We start from the raw sequence: 17,160 nt of genomic DNA, 5'->3' as shown, positions 1-17,160 counted from the left end.
TTTGATTTTCTTTAATTAAACTCTGATTTTTTTGAATCAATTGTTCTAAATTTAACCTTAAGCTTTCATTTTCAGAATTTAGTTTATCTTGTATCTCATCACTAGAATTTCTTTCTTTTAAAATTTTCAGATTTAGTTTCTTAAGATTTTTATTCTTTATAGCTAATTTTCTACATTCACCATACAAATCATAAAAAGCATTTAATAATTCATCATAAGGGAATTCTTCTTGAGAATCATTTGATGTAAAAGTAGATTCAGATTTTACCTTATCTTCTTGTGCCATAAAGCACAAGTTAGTTACCTTTTGTAGTTTTTTGGAGCTGAACTGCCTCGGAGTCGACTCGGATCGTTTTGGAGTCGACTCGACTGACTTGGGAGTCGACTCTAGAGCGCTTGGAGTCGACTCGGCTCTCAGAGTCCCCGAAGTTGGTTCTTCGCCTTTTAGTCTTGCTTTCTTCTGAGAGTCGACTCGGACGTAACTAGGAGTCGACTTGCCAAACTTCGGAGTCGACTCGTAACCTTCTGGAGTCGACTCGGTTGCAGGGTCTGAAATACATCGTTCTGTCTTTCTTCTGTTACCCTTAGGAGTCGACTCGAAAACGTCGGGAGTCGACTCGGCAACCATCGGAGTCGACTCGAACCTTTCTGGAGTCGACTCGCTGACAGGGTCTGAAAATCTGAGTCTCTGCCTTTCAGACTGTTTTCCTCTAGGAGTCGACTCGGACAAACTGGGAGTCAACTCGGCTGATAAGGGAGATTCTGCAGTTTCACTGTTAGTATGTAATTGAAGCACATGTGAGCTAATCTGAGATTTATCATAAATATTTTTTAAAGTATCTCAGATTTCTTTAGCAGATAAGCATGCAGAAATCTTATTAAATATAGTTTCATGGATAGCACAATATAGTATGTTCATAGCATTATCATTCAATTGTGCTAAGTCTTTTTTATTAACAGTTTGAGAGAGTGTGTGAAGGTCATTTATTATGATATTCCATAAATAATAGTTTTGTGATTGAATAAAAATGCGCATGCGTGCTTTCCAATATGTGTAGTCTATGCCATTAAATAGTGGAGGTCTATCAATTAATTGTCCCTCTTCTAGAAAACTATCTATTTGAGTTGTCATGATCTTTGGCTCTGGATCGTGAGATCAATAATTAACTTTAGAGCACCTGCTCTGATACCACTTGTTGCCCAAGGTGACAACCCAAGAGGGGGGGGTGAATTGGGTTTTCTAAAAATTATGTTCCCTAATTTTTACTTTGAATAGAATGCAGTGGAAAATTAAGCTAGAGCAATTATACTATGGCTTTAGGGTGCAATTGATCTAAAATTAACTTTTAGTTATATGATCAATTTTAATCTATGTGTATGGTAAGAATGGAGTGGAAGCTAAGCAAATTCTAAACAATCACTTATAACTCTATAGAAAACAAAGCTAGAGATATTACACAATCAAGCATGAATGTAAGGCATGAAATACAAGAGATAAGGCATCACAAACACAAAGATGTATAGTGGTTCGGTGCACCCCAGCACCTACATCCACTCCCCAAGACCTCTTGGGAATTTTCACTATAATCCCTCAGATTACAGTCGGTTGTTTTACAAGCTCACAACCCAACTTGTTGTTTTGCGAGATCACAACGAACTCGGTCAGTTTTCACAGGCTCACCGACTAGAACCAACCGATTGTTTTCACGGGCTCACAATCCAACCCAGTTGGTTTTTTCAAAGGCTCACCAACCACAACCTTACAACGATTGTTTTCCGGGTTCACAATCAACCCAATTGGTTTTTCCAAAGGCTCACCAACCACAACCTTACAAAGTTGGTTTTTCCTTTGGCTCACCAACAAACCTTAACCCCTTGATTCAATCCCTTGATTGAATCAAGTTACAAGATAATAGAGCAAGAGTTTAAATCAAATACAAGCTTCTCAAATAAGCAAAATATAGCAAATATAAATAAGTAAAGTAAAGAGATGAAGCCCTCAAACAAATTTGTAGATGGAGGAACTCGGCTTCTTCTTTACTTGACCCTCTTCTGATTTTGCACGAAGTAGAGGATCACCGAGGCAGCACACGGATGGAGAGGAAGCTTTGGGATTCACTTGGATGCTCTTCTTCTCTCTATTTTACTTTGAATGTCCCTTTTGTGCTTATGGGAGATTTCTCTTGTAATCTCTTTGAAATCTCTTTCCTAAATGTTCTCTCCCACTTCCATACTCTCTCCCCTTGCTCTCCCCTTGATTTTATAGCTTTAGAGGGAGTGAGAACAAAAATCTAGCCGTTAGAGACAAAAATAGAGCCGTTGGAATCAAGAAAAAACTAGCCGTTATGCCTCCCAGCGTGCTCGAGTCGACTCGGCTGAAGTAGGAGTCGACTCGGCTGAAACAGGAGTCGATCTGTGAATAGTAGTCTGCCGGCACTGTAGCTGGGAGTCGGCTCCGCAATGTAGCGCTGAAGTTGGAGTCGACTTGAGATCACTGTAGCACTGAAAATTAACTCTCTGTCTTTTTGTTTGTTCTCAGTCGGAGTCGACTCGTAGAGTGCCGGAGTCGACTCGAGCACTGTTTCTTGAAACTCTAGAGTGCCAGAGTCGACTCTAAACTTCCCGGAGTCGACTTGAGGACTATTTTTTTGAATCTTTCTTTGAATTTGCTCCTCTAACTTAAATCCTTTGAACTTGAAACTTGGGCCATTAAATTGTAGCTTTCTTCTAACTTTTCTTGAGAGCTTTTGAGGCCTTCTTGTATTTTTTCAACTTGCTATGTTCCTTGCAAAATAAATTATCTTTTCTTCTTGCAACACAAACATTAGTAATTATACTTTAAGGTTTTGTGATCATCAAAATCAATCTTTAACTCAATCTTTGGGTCATCAGGGTAATCTTTTGCCCTTCGTAGCGGAAGCGAAGCGGTGATCCTTGAGTCCGGTGTCGAGGGAGCGAGAGAGTGCTTATCCGTTTGCTTCTCTCTTTGCTTGTCCGACGTTGGTGGTTGTACCGGTGTGAGTGGGTTCCGGTGCAGGGCGTCGCCAACAAGTGGTATCAGAGCTATTGGTATTCTGCAATGGCGGATGAAGGAAAGTTGCGAATTGAGAAGTTCAATGGCACGAACTTCGGATTTTGGAAGATGCAAATAGAGGATTATCTTTATCAGAAGGATCTCTATTTACCTCTTGGAGGTAGAGCGAAGAAATCAGAGAAGATGTCCGATGAAGACTGGGAGGTCCTCGATCGGAAGACGCTCGGTACCATAAGATTGTCACTTGCATCCCAAGTGGCATTCAACATCAAAAACGAGAAGACGACGATGGAGTTGATGGCAACATTGTCGCGGATGTACGAGAAACCCTCAGCATCAAACAAGGTATTTCTCATGAAGAGGTTGTTTAATCTTCGTATGAAAAATGGCGGCAACATAGCAGAATACCTCAACGAGTTCAATGGACTCACGGCCCAGTTGGAGTCAGTGGAGATTAGTTTTGACGATGAGATTCGGGCTTTGCTAATCCTCTCCGGATTGCCTGATAGCTGGGAGGGCCTGGTGATGGCGGTGAGCAACTCTTCGGCGACGGGGAAGTTGATCTTTGATGACGTTGTGGGAGTGCTTCTGAGTGAAGAAGCAAGAAGGAAATCTTCTGGAGCTACAGAGTCGTCTGGAAGTGCACTAAACATCTCTAATCGGGGAAGACAAAAGAAGGACGGTCGATTTCGAAGCGACTCGAAGTCGAGATCCAGCAGGTCTCGAGCACCTCAGAACAAGGGAGCGAAGTGCTGGAACTGCGAGAAGATGGGGCACTTTAGGAGGGACTGCAAATCTCCTAAAGGGAAGCAAGGCGACCACACCGAAGGAGTCAGCAAGGATCTGGAAAATCTTGCTGGAAACGGTGACATGGATGCCCTCGTTCTATCTTTATCTACCGGTGACGAGTCTTGGGTGATAGACTCAGGCGCGTCTTTCCATGCTACATCCCAACGGAAGCTTCTTGGAGGATATGAGAAGGGAGACTTCGGCAAAGTCTACTTAGGGGATGGAGAGCCTTGCACCATACAAGGAAGGGGAAGCGCGGAAGTGAAGTTGATTTCTGGATCTTCACTTGAGCTTGAGGACGTACGGCACGTGCCTCAACTGCAGAGGAATCTGATTTCTGTTGGACAGTTGGCGAGCCAGGGGTACAAGACTATTTTCACAGCTGATCAGTGGAAGATATCCTGGAGTTCGTTGATGGTGGCTAGTGGCAAGAAGGTTGGGACACTTTATATCGCCAACGGCACGGAGAACTCTATTGGAGTTGCTGCAGCAGATGTGGGCGCCAAGTTATGGCATTGCAGACTTGGGCACATGAGTTATCAGGGACTGGAGGTGATGCACCAGTTGGAAAAGCTGCAGGGTCTCAGGAGTGTTGAGATGGACTTCTGTGAGGATTATATTCTCGGAAAGCAGAAGCGTGTTTCATTCAACAAAGAAGGTAAACCTCGGAAGCAAGAAAAGCTAGATCTCGTGCACACGGACGTGTGGGGGCCTGCACCGGTTTCTTCCATTGGTGGATCTCAGTACTATGTTACTTTTATTGATGATGCTACCAGGAAGCTTTGGGTGTTCTTCTTGAAGCACAAGTCAGAGGTATTTGGGGTCTTCAGGAGATGGCAGGCAATGGTAGAACTCGAGACAGGAAGGAGGTTAAAATGCCTGAGATCAGACAATGGTGGTGAGTATTGTAGCAGGGAGTTTGAGGACTACTGTGCAGAGGCTGGGATCGTCAGGCAGAGGACAATTCCAGGGACACCACAACAAAATGGAGTTGCTGAAAGGATGAACAGAACAATTAATGAGCGTGCCAGGAGTATGAGGATTCATGCTGGATTGCCACAGCAGTTTTGGGCGGAAGCAGTTAACACTGCTGCCTACTTGATCAACAGAGGGCCATCAAAGAAACTTGAATTTGGGATTCCTGAGGAAGCATGGACAGCGAAGAAGATTGATTTGGCGCACTTACGAGTATTCGGTTGTACCAGTTATGTCCATGTTGATTCCAGTCAAAGAAGCAAACTAGACGCCAAATCAAAGAAGTGCATTTTCGTTGGATACGGAGGTCAACAGTTTGGGTATCGGTTTTGGGATCCCGAACACAGGAAGATCATTCGTAGTAATGATGTGGTATTTAATGAGAAAATGCAGCAGAGCACTGAATCAGAAACAAAACCTGTTGAGCCGTGTTTTGTGGATCCTGAAGAGGAGTCTACAAATTCTGGTCAGAAGACTCAGTCAGAGCAAGAACCTGAAGTATTGGCACCCTTTCCACAACTAAGAAGGTCCACTCGTAGTACTCATGGGAAGCCTCCTCAAAGATATGATGGGACTCTTAGTTATTTGCTGCTCACAGATAATGGCGAACCTGAATGCTTCACGGAGGCATTAGAGGTTGATACTAGGAAGGAGTGGGAGTTGGCCATGGATGATGAGATGGAGTCATTGGAGCAGAATCAAACGTGGGATTTGGTGGATCTGCCCAAGGGGAAGAAAGCACTGTCAAACAAATGGGTTTACAGGCTGAAGGAAGAGCAGAATGGAAAGAAACGGTACAAGGCCAGGCTGGTTGTAAAAGGATTTCAGCAGAGAGCAGGTATCGACTTCATGGAGATCTTTTCTCCTGTAGTCAAGATGAGTTCTATTCGGGCGGTGCTGAGCATGGTGGCAGTAGAGAATCTTCACTTAGAGCAGCTTGATGTGAAGACAGCTTTTCTTCACGGAGATCTCGATGAGGAGATATATATGCAGCAGCCGGAGGGATACGTTGCAGCTGGCACGGGTGACTTGGTTTGCAAATTGAAGAAAAGCCTCTATGGTTTGAAACAGGCGCCCAGGCAATGGTATATCAAGTTCGATAGTTACATGCTTGAGATAGGATACAGGAGATGTCAGGAGGATCACTGTTGCTACTTCCGGGACTTCGGTACATCTTACATTATCTTGCTATTATATGTTGATGACATGTTAGTTGCAGGAGCTAGCATGCATGAGATTGCAAAATTGAAGCTGAAGCTGTCAAGAAAATTTGCAATGAAGGATCTAGGAGCAGCGAAACAGATCCTTGGGATGCGGATCAGCAGAGATAGATCTAAACATATCCTCAGACTATCTCAGGCGGAGTACATCAGCCGAGTACTCAAGAGATTCTGCATGGAGGGTGCCAAACCTGTTGGCACACCACTAGGTGCTCACTTAAAGCTTTCAAAAGGACAAAGTCCGAAGACGCGGGTGGAGGAACTCAATATGTCAAAAATCCCGGATGCATCGGCGGTGGGGAGCTTGATGTACGCTATGGTCTGTACGAGACCTGACATTGCTCAAGCAGTGGGAGTTGTGAGTCGCTTTATGAGCTGCCCAGGCTTGGAGCATTGGCGTGCAGTCAAATGGATACTGAGGTATCTGAGAGGCACGGAGCACATGTCATTGTGCTATGGAGGTTCTGAGATCCGGTTACAGGGCTTTGTGGACTCAGACATGGCAGGGGACTTGGACGGCAGGAGGAGCACGACAGGGTACTTGTTCACCTTGGGCAGTGGAGCCGTCAGTTGGATTTCCAGGTTGCAACCAGTTGTTGCATTGTCGACTACGGAGGCGGAGTATGTGGTAGCCACAGAGGCGTACAAGGAACTAATATGGCTTCAGGGCTTGATGAAGGAGCTTGGGAAGGAGCAGAAGGATTGCATGTTATATTCAGATAGTCAAAGTGCAATTCATCTGGCAAAGAATTCAGCTTTCCATTCAAGGACGAAGCATATTGACATACGGTACCACTTCGTGAGGTCATTGCTCGAGCAGGGACTCGTCAAGTTGGAGAAGATTCATACAAGTCAGAATCCTGCAGATATGTTGACGAAGGTCGTCACGGTGGAGAAGCTGAGGAGTTGTTCAGCTTCTGCTGGTCTTCATGCTTGAAGACGTCGAGGAGGCATTGTACCTATCTCACTAGGATGATTCAGTTTCAGTGGGAGCACAGAGGAGAGCCAAGTAACAAGAGGATATACCCAAGGTCTCCAAGTGGGAGATTGTTGGGGTATGTGGAGACCATTGGTGATGAAGAGAATTGAAGGAGAATCAATTCTGCATAATTCTGTCTGGCGGACTGTCGGAGTCGACTCGGGAACAGTCGAGTCGATCCGGGAGGAGAAAGACCAGAAGACCGAGAAAACCATGTTTCTGTCTGGACTGTCAGAGTCGACTCGAGCTACAGTCGAGTCGACTCGAAGCATCGTCGAGTCGACTCGAGCTACAGTCAAGTCGACCCTAGATCGTGCCAGTTTTGTCCAGACGTGCCAGAGTCGACTCGAACCACAGCCGAGTCGACTCGGGCTCGCGGAAAATCGTATGGACGATTTTCTTTTGGTGTTTTTTGGTAGCGTTTCGACGGCTATGATCATCTGAAGGTCTTGAGACTATATATAGGACTCATGAAAGCCCTAGGAGGAGAGATATTCAAGGATATTTTGAGAGAGACTCTTGTTTTGTGCGGCTAGGGTTCTAGAGAAGAAGAGGATTGGGATCCTACTTCTTGTGCAAGGGGAATTCTGTGTGAATTTCTTGTAGAGCGATCGCGTTCGTTCGGGTGTGTGCTATCTCTGTAATCTGTTCATCCTAATTGAGATTTGGAGCGGTAAAGGATGTAGGCTACTTGTAGCCGAACCTCGTTACATCTTTGTGTTTGCTTTGCTATTTTCTTCCTATTTCTTCTTCCTTTGGTTTGATAATCCGCTGCGGTGCTCAAGTGTTTTACCCTATTGAAACCACGGGGAAATCTTTTGCCCTTCGTAGCGGAAGCGAAGCGGTGATCCTTGAGTCCGGTGTCGAGGGAGCGAGAGAGTGCTTATCCGTTTGCTTCTCTCTTTGCTTGTCCGACGTTGGTGGTTGTACCGGTGTGAGTGGGTTCCGGTGCAGGGCGTCGCCAACAACTTCATCATTATATCTTATCAAAAGAATAAGGTCCAATACTTCCAGATTTGATTCTTTTGGTAGGTGATCTAAATCAAACTTTTCTCTTATACATGAAAATTAATGTCTTAATTCTAAATAAGAACATCAAGTTTCTTTGTCAAAATATCAACTGCTTTCGATTAACCGATCTATCATAAGATTAGATCACAAACAACTCTAATCCACCTTTGGTAGAATATTCATCAAAATCGATTGATAACCTCAATTTCTTTCAATCAGATAGATGGTTGATATTAATTGAAGAAGTTCAAGCTTGAGAAAGGTCTATACCAAAATATTTCAAATTTAAGATCAAAATCGATGATCCATTAATTCTAGTCTCAAGATGCTATGAATTTTTTTAGCATGACATAAAATTGGAGAACCTAAGATAGCACAGTGTCATCCAAAAATTAGAACATTTTTTCTTTCGTTTATCAAGAAAATCCTACTACACAAAGAAATAGATCAATTTTTTTATTATTAAAACTTGCAGAATCAAAAAGATAATATTTCTCACCAACTTAGATAAATAATTCAAACCACTATGTTTTCGCTGTGCACTCTGATTAAAAACACCAAAATCTTTTGGATTTACTAATAACTTTTGATCAAAATATTGCTTGTATTATGAACTAAAGAGATCCAAAATTTTAATTTTCCAAGTAAAGCCCCAAAAAAGGAACCATTGATTCTTATCCCCTAATTTACCTCGAACACATCTAATCTAGATTACCTCTCGAGTCAATTGATCCATTCAAAACCTTTATATGAGCTAGTTACTATAATTCAAAATGAATTGAATCTTAATTCTCTTATCAATTCAATTGGACGATTCTAAGTCAAATTCCTACAAGTAAAAATAACTAGAAGAATTTTCTCAATGCCTCACCAAATCAAATTCACCTTTTTGCAATATGCAAACATGCCAATTCCAAATACAATCCATATATAGATTTAACCTCTAGATCTTTTTGTCCTCAATTTGTTTAGAGTGTACTTACTATAGCTAACCCTCAAGCCATTAGTCAATTTTAAGGTCACTATATGATCTCTGCAACCGCTTTAGAATCCAAAATATCTAGGTTTAATTAACCCTGAATTCTCTTAGCAATTCGATTAGACAATCTAGATTGATCTTCCTTCCAAAAGAATTTACTTCAAATTCAATGGGTTAAAAGTTATTGAGCTAATATTACTATGATTAGAAATTAACTCTATCGATATTCAAATCTTTCACCAGGATTCTTAATATTTATCATTAATGCTATATCTAGATTACAAGGCTTTAATTCAACACAAATGAGTAAAACCTCAAAGATTTTCCATCATAACCATGTAAATCTCTAAAATTCAAATTCTTCATGCAAATTTAGACTTCAACAACAACCTCAACAATATTGACAAAAGATCTTAGATCAACTTATAAATCCAAACTTTGAGTTGAAATCTTCCTGCCCATGCAAAATGCATCTTGTGTTTCATGTAGTATTGCTCAAGAAGGTGGTTGGCAAGGGCAACCAGGTGTATGAAGCTCCACACGCCCATTACAGAGGACGGAGAGATCAAGTATGAGCCCCAGGAGATTGTGGATTATCAATGGATTAAACACGATGCGAAGTATTCTATTGAAGCTTTGGTTCGATAGAAGTTTTTACCAGCCGAAGATACAACTTGGGAAGATGTTGATCAGCTGAAGGAGCAGTTTTCAGAGCTAAATCTTGAGGACAAGATTCCTGAGAAGGGGGGAGGAATTGATAGGCCACGCAGGACTCGGCATCTCAACCTCAGATACTTTGGAAGCCATGTGGTTAGCAGGGAGTTACGGAAGCAGAAGAGCCAGGTTACAATGGCTGGAGCGGGAGATGGGGAAGACACAGCATGAAGAGTGTGGGTTATGTGAAGGCGAGGTCATCCTACCAGAGAGAGAGTGGTTACATGAAGTCCGTTGTCTTTAGAATAGGAGGTTATTTTATGTGATGGGTGATGGGTGTTTATTTAAAGTAGGAAACTGTAGCTGTTGGGGTGGGAAATATTATTATATTCATGGGTTTTGCTCCTCCCCCAAACGGACCTTTATTTCTTATTTGAAGCCTTCATTAATAATTTTAATTATCATATTTGGATCCAAATACTAGATCTTATTCAATAAGAATATAGACCTATTTGCAATATTTTCAAACATATTTTTCTTCAACATAAGAGTTTCTTTCATAATCCACATACATGTTCAAACCTTGAAGAATATTCTAATTCAGTATCATAAAAATCTTTCATAGCTTAAATTTTAAACAACTTCTTATGAAGGGATCCTAACTTGCCATAAAATAATTAACTTTAAGCTAGAAGTAATATTACAATATAACACCATATCAAAATGAACCTCCAAATTAACTAATAAACAAATAATTACATTATATAATAATATTCCATGATCAATCCTCCTTCACTAAATCTCGGACAAAATCCAATTAATCATAACCTAAAATATCTATTGAGAGAACTTCCAAAAATAGCTTATTCACACTTTGGCTATAAGCCCTAGTTAGCTAGCATTCTGATTTTAATAAGCATCTCAAAATCGAAGTCTCCACTCAATGACACAGATCCCTGGTCAAATCATAAACCTAGACTTCAGTTTAAACTAACACATCCAATGGTCTCCAATAATTATGAGAAGGATCTAATAGCCCAATCCAAATATAGAAATTCAAACAACTAGAATTTCCGCAACCATATGCCTATTCTATGGCCTTATGAATTTAATCCACCAATAGAAATACAACTAGTTGCAATATCCAAGTATACCAATACCAAATATAATCCACATACGATTTAACTTTGAAGAACAATCCTTTATAATACTATGAAAAATCTTTCTTGGCTCACTCCAATATAATGATAGATCCATGTACAAATCTCACTCTAATAATCACATCCAAATCCATATCAATTTTAAACTTTCGAGTCATTTAAACAACATGAACATGGTATAACCGGTATGCCAAGGTTAACCTTCCTACACTTATCTTAGGTCAAACCTCTCTTATCGCGAACAAAAACTATTTATCCAATCCTTTTGTACTCATCGAATACCAAACCCAGCACTTACATTTTATCATAATGCCTAATGATCATAACCTTAAGCTATGATACATTTCTATCACAATCTCTAGTGATCTTAAACCATAAGCTCTCATACATTTCTGTCGCATTCCCTATTGGTCTTAAACCTATACTCTGATTCCAATTTTGTCACAATCCCTAATGATCTTAAATATCAAACTCTAATAGTTTTCGTGTCACAATCCCAAGTGATCTTAACCTAAGCTCTGATAGTTTTCTAATTACAATTCACAATGATCTTAACCTAAGCTCTGATAGTCTTTCTGTCACGAACACGTCCCTAGAATGGTTTGTTTAGCCCTAACTTCTTTCTTTTTGTTGCTCATTGTCACCTACCAAAATATTTGTATTAATCAATTTTCATGATTGACCAATGGTACCATTAATAAAATCTTTTCTTTCTTTCCAATTATGCGGAATCTAAGTGAATGAGACTTAACTACCCATTCTTCTTATTAAAACTTATAAAATTATTACTCATGATTAAACCTATTGCTCTGATACCACTAAATGTCACGCCCCAGATCAGGCCCATGATACGGCCGTGCTACCATAAGTTGCCCACAATAACACGAAGCCTCATTAATAATTTATATAAAAGTAACATTTCATTCATAGCGTATGTTAATCCTAAAGGATGGATTTTGATGATCACAAAAATAATTAAGTTAAATATATACTATAATGATGTTGGCTTAAAAGTGAAGGGTTAGATATCTAGACAAAAGTTGCACTTACAACCTCCAAGAATCAAGAAAAATAAAATCAAAGATCTCTGAAAAATCTGTAAAAAACTTAATGAGTGGACCCATACAAAAAATGAGTCGTCCCCTGTATAGTTCAAGAAAAATAGAGAAGAATCACCGTCTAAGACCAACTAGATGAGCCGACTCTTGTGTTTAAGGAGGCGACTCAATTTCTACATGAGCCGACCCCTGACATTAATGAGTCGACCCTTGGAGGAGCGCGAAAAACTTATGTACACTAAATGAATGAGGCGACTCTTATGTTTGAAGAGCCAACCCAATATCTACATGAGTCGACTCCCGATATTAACGAGTCGATCCTTGAGACAAGCACAGAAACTTTGTATGGATTGAAGGAAAGAGCCAACTCTTATATTTAGTGAGCCATCTCTCTTGGTACATGGGACGACCTCCGAACCCGGTGAGTCGACCCTTGGCATCCTGACAGCTCCAACGGCTACTTTTAACAGTACTTCTTCTGGGTGACAACGGATAGTTTCTTGGAGTGACGACTATCTGGTACTTCCTGAAAAGCTTATAGTCTATAAATTTAAAAGAGCACCAAGAGAAAAAGAAGATGAGAGAGAGGATCAAGTGAGAAAATTATATCACCCAAAATTCAAGCTTCAAAAAGATAAAATCCTCACAAAAGAGCTTTCCAGGAAAAACCATATTGTGAGAAAATTAGTTGAAATATTCAACAAAGGAGTTGCTGCTGTGCTATCACGATCTTCGACTGCAGCCAACAACCATCTTCAAAGCTTCTGATCGATATTTATTATTTCGTTTACCTTGAAGCTTTGTTTACATAGTTACAACATTTATTAGATATTCTTTAAACTCTGCTGTAACAGTTTTATTTGCTCTAAAATTGAAAAAGATTCTTTCAAACCTCAATTGGAAGTTGTTGAATCAAAAGATTCAACAAGGTTAAAGATTTTGATTGGTGAGCCTGTGAAAACTGACTGGGTTGTTTGTGAACTCGAAAAACAATCGTGTAAGATTTTGGTTGGTGAGCCTGTGAAAATCGATTGGGTTGTTTGTGAACCCGAAAAACAAACAGGTTAAGATTGTGGTTGGTGACCCTGAAAAAATCGACGAGATTCATTGTGATCCCGGAAAAATAGCGAGTTGGATTGTGAGCTCAAAAAACAACTATACTGTAATCAGGATGATTATAGTGAAATTCTCAAGAGTCTTGTGGAGTGGATGTATAAATTCTCTGTATTCGTGTGTGCCTGTCTCTTTATGCTGTTGCACTTTAATCTTTACCATTAGTCATTCATCGTTTAAGCATTTATATCTTCAAATTGAAATTATATTTTATCCGATGTATTCTCGACAATTTTTTTTTTTTAAAACCCAATTCACCCCCCTCTTGGGCTGCATATCTGGGCAACAAGTGGTATCAGAGCCCGGTACTCAACTTCTTCTAATCTAATCATCAAGAGTTAAAAATCGTGGCAGCTCCATTAGGAACCTCTATTACCGAAGGGCAATCCATAAATAGACCACCATTCTTTAATGACACTAACTACACATTTTGGAAAGCATGCATGCGCATATTCATCCAAGCACTTGACTATGATTTATGGAACATCATAGTCAATGGGCCGCACACACCCATGAAAATCATTGATAGCATCTCACTACCCAAACCTGAAGGAGAATGGAATGATCATGATAAAAAAATGGCTCAGCTGAATGCAAAGGCCATGAATATTTTATATTGTTCCTTAGATGCTAGTGAATTTAATCGCATATCCATCTGCATGTCTGCGAAAGAAATCTGGGATAGGCTGGAAGTCACACACAAATGCACTAACCAGGTTAAAGAATCTAAAGTTAACATGTTAGTGCACAAATATGAACGGTTTAAAATGGAACCCAGTGAGTCTATATTTGAAATGTTTATTAGATTCACTGATATTATTAATAGTTTGAAAAGTCTTGGCAGATCTTATACTAACAGCGATCTTGTCCGTAAAGTTCTCAGGTCACTTCCAAGAGCTTGGAAAGCAAAAGTCACTGCCATCTAAGAAGCCAAGGACCTCAACACACTCCCACTAGAAGAACTCTTGGGCTCACTGATGACTCATGAACTTTCCATGAAATAGAGCCTAGAAGAAGACGAATCCAAGAAGCGCAAAACCATTGCTCTAAAGTCAACCAAGCTGAAGATGAGAGCGATAGTCCTGACTTTGAAAACAGTGAGGAGATGGCCTTGATCACAAGGAGGTTTAGAAAATTCTTCAGAAAGAAGAAATCTGGGTTTAGGAAAGCACCAGTGATCAAAGGGGAGCAAAGTAGAGAAAAAGAAAACTAGCAGCAAGTGACCTATTATAAATGTAAGAAATCGGGTCACTTTAGAACTGAATGTCCTCTGCTCAAAAAGGCTCCTAAAAAGTATAAGAAGAAGGCTATGATGGCCACTTGGAGTGATAGTGATGAAATAAGCTCGGAAGAAGAAGAGCAACAACCACAAGAAACTGCACATCTATGCTTTATGGCATATGAAGATGAGGTATGTGCTGAAACTCAATTTGACTTTTCATTTGAAGAACTTAATGATGCCTTTTCTGATCTTCTCTTAGAATACAAAAAACTTGTTCTAAAAAATAAAGAATTAAAACAAAAAAATCAATCTCTTGCTGAAAGCCATGATAAACTTCAGAAAATTAATGAGCTACTTTTAGAAAACAATGAAAAATTGACCAAAGAAGTTAATAAGTTAAAACCTTTTGTTGAAAGATTTATCCTCAGCTCTGAAAAACTGAACTTAATTCTAGATAATCAAAGAGCTGTGTTTGACAGGGCTAGATTGGGATATCATCCTTGGAACAAGCAAAAAACTTTTTGGAACTTGACTGTTAAATCCTCCTCTGTTTATCCTGAAACAGTTCACTACAAATCTGATGAGCAGAAATAGAAAACTATTAAAAACATCTCTAAAAATCTGTCATCTGTGTATGCTGAAACTATTTTGTTTAAATTCAACAAAAACACACTACAATATATACCTTGTAATCCTAAAACCTGCAATCTTATAAGCAACATCTCTATTATAAAAATATGGGTTCCAAAAGGAACCATTATTGCTAACCAGCAAGGACCCAAGAGAGCTTGGATACCTAGGATGGAAATTTGATTAATGTTTTGCAGGTGTGTCTAGCTACCCAAAGATCCAACAGAAGATGGTATTTGGACAGCGGGTGTTCTACACACATGACAGGGGATGAAACTCAGTTCATCACCCTTGAAAATAATTGGTATAGATAACATTCGAATCACTCCATCCTCTTACATTGAAAATATTTTATTAGTTGATAGACTAAAATATAATCTATTAAGTATTAGCCAATTTTATGATAAAGGCTATAAAGTAACTTTTGAATCCTCTATGTGCTTAATTTCTAAACTGCATAACAGTGGCATTGTTTTTACTGAACATAGGCATGGGAATGTGTACATGGTAGATTTAGATCAAATATTCATGAAAGATATGTAATGTCTAGTAGGTATGAAAACCAAGAAAACTAGCTAGTTATGGCACCGAAAATTTGCTCATGCTAGTATGGACTTAATTTCAAAGATCATTCGAAAAGATCTTATTATTGGATTACCTAAATTAAGTTTTAAAAAGAACAAATGTGCAATGCATGTCAGTTAGGAAAACAAACCAGAACTACTTTTAAATCTAAAAATGTTGTTTCCACTACTATACGTTTAGAAATTCTTTACATAAATTTATTTGGACCTACTAGGACTGCAAGTCTAGGAGGTAAACATTATGGTTTTGTGATTGTAGATGATTTTTTAAGATTTACATGAATTTTATTCTTGGCACATAAAAATGAAGCATTTTCTGCATTTGCAAAATTTTATAAAAAAAATTCAAATAAAAAAGGTTTACAAACTATAAAATCCAAAAGTAATCATGGTACATAATTTGAAAACCAAGATTTTGAAAAGTTTTACACAAAAAATAGAATTGAACATAATTTTTCTGCACCAAGAAAACCACAACAAAATGGGGTTGTAGAAAGAAAAACAAAACCCTTGAAGAAATGGTAAGGACAATGCTTTGTGACAGTAATTTGCCTAATTATTTTTGGGCTAAAGCTATCAACACAGGTTGTCATATCATTAATAGGGTCACTATTAGATCTATATTAAAGAAAACCCCTCATAAACTCATGAGAAATAGAAAATCAAATGTCGCATATTTTCATGTTTCGGTTGCACATGTTATGTTCTAAACAATGGAAAAGATAACCAAGAAAAATTTGATGCCAAGTCTGATTAAGGCATTTTTCTAGGATATTCATCATCAAGCAAAGCATATAGAGTATTCAATAAAAAAATATTAGTTGTAGAAGATTCAATTCATTTTATTTTTGATGAGACTAATGACCTCTTATCAAGAAAGGATGTAGATGCAGATGATGATGTAAGAGAGCTTGATCAAGAAATTAGAGACTTAACCCTGAAGGATGTTTCTACAGCAGAAAATGAAAATCAGAATAATAAAGAATAGAAAAATGATCAAGAAGAAGATCAAATTCAGCAAGGTAAGCCTGACTTGCCAAAAGATTGGAGGTATGCAAACGATCACCCCAAAGATTTAATTATTGGTAATCCTATTCAAGGTATTAAAACTAGATCTTCTGTTATGGATATCATTAATCTCACAAACTAAACAAAAAAATATTAGAAAAGCTAAACAAGACAATAATTGGATAATGGCAATGCAAGATGAACTTAATTAATTTAAAAGAAATAATGTTTGGGATTTAGCTGAAAGACCTGAAAACTCCTCTATAATTGGAACTAAATGTGTTTTTAGAAACAAACTTAATGAAGAAGGATTAGTGGCAAGAAACAAAGCTAGGTTGGTTGCTAAAGGATATAATCAGAAAGGAAATAGATTTTGATAAAACCTTTGCACCTGTAGCAAGATTAGAAGCCATAAGATTGCTATTATTATTTGTTTGCTATATGAACTTCAGACTCTTTCAAATGGTTGTCAAGAGTGATTTTCTAAATGGTTATATTACTGAAGAAGTATATGTAAAACAATCACCTGGATTTGAAAGCCATACATTCTCAAATCATATTTACAAACTCAACAAAGCACTATATGGTTTAAAACAAGCACCAAGAGCATGGTATGAAAGATTAAGTAACTTTTTGATAAAAAAGTAACTTTTCAAAAAAAAATGTTGATACAACTCTCTTTATCAAAAAGAAAAATTCTGATATCTTGATTGTTCAAATATATGTTGATGACATTATCTTTGG

Source organism: Phoenix dactylifera, unplaced genomic scaffold (assembly GCF_009389715.1).
Source record: "Phoenix dactylifera cultivar Barhee BC4 unplaced genomic scaffold, palm_55x_up_171113_PBpolish2nd_filt_p 000101F, whole genome shotgun sequence".
NCBI lineage: Eukaryota > Viridiplantae > Streptophyta > Magnoliopsida > Arecales > Arecaceae > Phoenix > Phoenix dactylifera.
The sequence above is the reverse complement of the archived record's forward strand: the minus strand, read 5'-3'. Positions refer to the sequence as shown.